Source organism: Anopheles aquasalis, chromosome 3 (genome assembly GCF_943734665.1).
Source record: "Anopheles aquasalis chromosome 3, idAnoAquaMG_Q_19, whole genome shotgun sequence".
In the NCBI taxonomy this organism is placed as follows: Eukaryota; Metazoa; Arthropoda; class Insecta; order Diptera; family Culicidae; genus Anopheles; species Anopheles aquasalis.
This window is the reverse complement of record NC_064878.1, coordinates 17,769,096-17,774,095: the sequence shown is the minus strand read 5'-3', so window position 1 is coordinate 17,774,095 and position 5,000 is coordinate 17,769,096. Positions and strand designations below refer to the sequence as shown.

Genomic DNA, 5,000 nt, shown 5'->3' with positions numbered 1-5,000 from the left:
TTGAATTTTGTAGCCTACAAGGATTTTTTTTTACTTCGGTTGATAGTGGCGAGTGATGGTTCGCCGCCTCTGCAGAATGGTTCTCCGCAGATCGGAAGAAACGCATGCATCATTACTACGCAAAACCGCAATAAAGTACCGTTCCTCCAGCAGGAAAGTAGAAATTTCGCTACGTATATTATTCGCATTATATCCAATACTTATACTTTAGAAGCTGAATCATAAAGGAATATTTTCATTTGGTTTTGGATGCTCTATAACAGGGATCTCAAAGTAATATTAGTATGCGGGCCACAGAGGAAAATAACAGTTAGCCAGTGGGTCACAGTTTAAAGTATCAACCAGTCCGCATGCCGCACTATTATGTGGCGAGTGTTGAAAATGTTGAAAAATATTTCTTTATTCAATTTTTCGGACCCTACTTTAAATCTCTATCATTAACTTCAATCCCAATTTATGCATAGAATAAATTACATAAAACATACAATTCATGATCAATTTGATTGGTGTTGGGCGTCCCAGTATCCCCCGAGAGGGCACCAGGACCTTACAAAAAGTTTACTTTAGACTCATTAGAGTATCCCTCTCCACGGAAATCTTTAGTAAAAGGCGAAAGATTTATTCGACAACTGAAGAGAGATCAGAGTGAAGAGGGTAGCCGGTACCGGTCCGAAGCGTACCACGGCTCGGCATGTACGGTTTGCGATGCATAACGCGTTTTCGATTGTTCTCGTTCTCAGCATAGGAGAAGCGAGAACGTGACAGAAGAGCTTTTGCACCGTTTGCACTGTTCAGTGACATGGCCTTTGACCTCAGGGCATGGCCTTTCTACCTGGACGATACCTTTCTCTTTCGAACCAGGTATGACAAACACATTTTCATAAAACTGCCGCAAGTTTGATAAAATAGAGAGCAAAAGCTTGGCAGCGAAAACTATAAAGTAAGAACGAATTTTTATTTTATTTTAATTATAGTTGAAAGATTTTCATTTCTTTTGCAAATTATGTTTTATCGAACGATGCATTCTTGGGTCAACAACTTTACTCAGTGCGCTAAGCCTGATATTTGAAAGGACATCCCGTTTACCTTAATCATCGGCAGCGTACCTTCCCAAGAATTTGTTAGAGATTCTCCCAAATATCATGCAACCAGCTGCTGCTGCTGCTGCACTGCTGCTGCGGTGCCGTTGCTTCTTCGTGCCGTTTTCTCTTATGCGATTTCCGTTACTGTCCGTGCGGGAGAGAAATGTAGTCGTTGGCCATTCACGAGAGGCAAAGGCCGCGACTTGCGAGACCTTTGAAACCCATTATATTATTTTGTTTACGGTTTTTTTTCTAGAAAAGAATAAATTCTATTCCGTCACCGTATGTTCTGTATGTTGTTCATCAGTCAGTCATGGGCAGTTCCTCCGTCAAAAGAACTCACTCTCTCTTTAAAAACAGGTAAACCACGACAAGGTACACATCCAGGAATCCCAAATAACGGGAAAACCTCAATTTCCTCACAAATCGCTCGTTTCCAAATGCACGCACACAATCGCATTTAACGTGGTTCGATCGCGTTTGAAATGTTCATTAGCGTCTCGTCGCCTCGCGAGGAAAATTCGTTTCGACAGCCCACTTCCATAATGAGACAACATGCGCCCACAAACACACATCCCCCGCGCGTCCTAACAAACTGACCATTTAACACCGCCAAACATGACAGGGAAAATCACACCCCAGCACACTTCCCTCGTGAAAAACTCCCTCGCCTCAACAACAACGACTCATCGGACGGCGCACTGACTGTTGTGTATCACCCTATCCGTTTGCTGTTCCGGTTTTGTTTCGAGGAAAGCATAAAGAAACAACACCAACGACGGGACCCTTCTTCATCAGCTTAAATCTTTATACCAACCAAACACTAGTACGCGCCTTCCTTCCATGGAAACGGCATCGTGTAAATTCGTTCCCGGGTCCCGAAAATCCCCCGGACTGGGACACCACCCGATAACAAAACCACGCCACAGCCGGAGACCATGATAACGTACGTGCGCCCAGTGCGGATATTGAATATCGTACGCAAATGCAAACCCCGTTCCCGTCCCCCAGGAACTAGGCAATGAAATCGTAACGAAACATTTCCACCCTGCTCCCGGTGAGGTTAATCAATTCGACTTCTTCCTTATTACAAGTCGAAGGGCGAACGAACGAACGAGTCCCTACGGATTGTGTTGTTTCATTAAAACACACTGCCCGGGAACAGGCACCTACAACCATCAGATATTGGGCATGGACAACATGGGACCGCTCATGGCCCGCTCATCGATAGAAAGCGAACCTCGAAGGGGTGTGGGAGGGCTTCTTCAGCCCTAAAAGGGGTTAAACTAAGCCCGCAACTAGGAGTTCTCCGATTTCCCGCTCCCGCTTTCGTCCCGCTTTTTTATGTTTATTTCTCATGCAATCAAGGGACGCCGGCTCGTTGTGTAGTGTACCGGCGACCCTCGTCTCTCGTTGTATGTTTAGCATTGTGGCAGAAGCAAAAGGTCAATCCCTCGAATGTTGGCAACGGCGCCGCCGTAGTATCACGTTACGAATGTAAGCCACTCTCAGGCTCACGCACCGGCACCAGGGCGTACACAGAGCTGGAAAATCCGCACAAAAGGATGACTAATCGAGAGCACAAACCGACCGGCCAGGATGGATCATTTACATCCCCGTCGTGTCGTCCCTCGGATGCTTTGAATCAAAACTCAAAGCTCAAAGTGGAAAACCTGCTAATCATATGAATAATCCCTGGTCTTTGGTCTTAAACCATCATCGCATGATTAAACTTCTGCGTTGGGTGTTTATGCCGTACCGTAGGTTGTTGTAGCGTGGTGTGTTTCCTATTTAACTTTATATTCAACTGCTGACTCATACACCAGGATCCTAGTTGCGGCAAGATTCGAAAAACTACTTCATTTAATTGAAAAGAAAAACTCAAAAAATAATTGAAACAAATCCATTGACAAAGGCAGCGGGCGGCTTTTTTCCTGTGCGCTTAAATGCCATAAAATGAAAACCATTTATGCTCCGCCGGTTAGGACGCGACGAGCGAACTGGAATCATGCGGCCAGCCAAGCGGCCACGCGGCGAAGAAGCGAAGAAATGTGAAACGAAATAAATAAATTAAAATCCTTTGCAGAAATACTAGTGTGACCCCCCCCCGCCGGGAGGGGGACGAAGCTGGTCCCAGGATGGTGGCAGGGCCGTCCTCTGTCCTGTGTTGGTCCTGATTTCCGGTGCCCACCGACCGACCGAGACCATGGCCAGGACTCTTCCGGTGGCCGCACTTCTATTTTATTCGTTTAACGTGCACAAGGCACCAGGCACCAGTCACCAGGCGGTTTGGTGTGCTGGTTGGCCAATAGCTTTATGCAAACGAGCGTATGACCAGCTGCTCGCACTGCGGTAGTCGGTCGGACGGAGCAGATGTATCTACAGAGCGCCCCCGGAGGAGACGATGAGAGCTTACAAAACCACATACTGACAGGAGCAGGGGTTGTTACACTCCACTCTACGGTGCCATAAGCTTTCATTCCGTTCTTTCGTTCCTTAATGCTTGACTTCACTCCCATACCATCCTCTCAGGGCCTGAGAATGCAATTCTTTGTGCTGCAGTCCTTGCGGAATCCTTGTCGTTGTGGGCTCCGTTGCTCGCGAGTGAGTGCGGAGCGGAGAATTTGTCACATCGTTTGCTGCCATTCGTTTGGCCTCTCTTCCTGGTGGCCTCTTCCCGGTTCTCACTCACAAGAGACAAGGAAGCGAGGCCCGGGCTTTTCAGAATGAGAGGTGGTTTCCAGTCTCTAGCAGCATTCTTTTGGGGGAAGATATCTTTCACCACTCGACAGGCGAGGGTAGGGAAGTTTTTTGGAAAACTTTTTATGACGCTCTTCCTCGCTCCACCTGCAGCCGGCTAGCGAGGATTCTTCGGCGCTAATTAACGGTTTAATAATTCATACCCACCTCGCGCGGTATACAAACCAAAGAGAGAGAGACAGCGATGCAGACGACATCCTCGTTGCCGTTAGAGGATGCCGTGCATGAAATGTGTGTTTCGAAGCAAATATTTGAAAAAGCAACTGAGGGGGAAAATTTCAATTTTGCAACCCTGGCAGCGGGCACAGAACTTTGGCCAAGAATTTCTTCCCACGTCAATCTCGGCGTGCGCTCACGGGATGCTGTTAACAGAGGAACCGTGGCACACCGTTGCACACGCACGGCATAACGCGTTGATAGCTCCATAACCCAATTTGTCAGTGCGAAAGAACATAATTTGCTAACCCACTTCTACCTTCGCATCATCATCATCGTCGTCGTATCGTCGCCGGCCAATGACTGTCAAAAACATACTCAGCACGTACAAAAACAGAGCATGCGGCGTTTCGCATTCACGCACAGCGGACGAAGGGTAAGAGTAAAGCAAAAAAAAAATCCCCGTACCTCGCCAAGCCCCTATTCCCGTACACGACAACGACGTGCCCGCAGAGCGCTACAACAGTCCCGGTGCGAAGCCTTACGTCAGTAGCACGTTTTCGTTTTATCTCTTTCGCTTCACTGGGTAGACCGGTATGTCTGCTGGCGAGAGACGCTCGCGCTCACGCTCTTGCTCACGCTCTCGCCGGCATTCGGGACTTGTCGCCGTTCTCAGCATCTACACACGCGCGTGTCTAGCGAAAACGCGTTATGCATCGCAAACCGTACATGCCGGGCCGTGGTACGGTTCGGACCGGTGCCGGTTCCCCTCTTCACTCTGATCTCTCTTCAGTAGTCGAATAAATCTTTCGCCTTTTACTAAAGATTTCCGTGGAGAGGGATACTCTAATGAGTCTAAAGTAAACTTTTTGTAAGGTCCTGGTGCCCTCTCGGGGGATACTAGGACACCTAATCAACTTAAAAACATCCGACGAACCTATTGAGTTCGCTCAGAAAACTCTACAATGAGCCTGAACCAAAGTTCTGTACAAGTATCGAGCA

At 47.7% G+C, this 5,000-nt stretch overlaps 2 protein-coding genes and 2 non-coding genes across 4 annotated transcripts in view; 1 reads left to right on the top strand and 3 right to left on the bottom strand.

Moving 5' to 3' along the window:
- LOC126575241 (unconventional myosin IC) overlaps window positions 1–5,000 on the bottom strand; it is a 143,880-nt gene that overhangs the window by 119,299 nt on the left and 19,581 nt on the right. The window lies entirely within an intron of this gene.
- The window catches only part of LOC126575240 (tyrosine-protein kinase-like otk), a 47,084-nt gene that overhangs the window by 29,572 nt on the left and 12,512 nt on the right, over window positions 1–5,000 (bottom strand). The gene's annotated exons all lie outside the window — the stretch shown is intronic.
- LOC126579361 (U5 spliceosomal RNA) lies at window positions 534–649 on the bottom strand. Its single transcript, XR_007608431.1, has one exon. It is a non-coding gene; the product is annotated as a U5 spliceosomal RNA (small nuclear RNA).
- Window positions 4,772–4,887, top strand: LOC126579363 (U5 spliceosomal RNA). Its single transcript, XR_007608433.1, has one exon. It is a non-coding gene; the product is annotated as a U5 spliceosomal RNA (small nuclear RNA).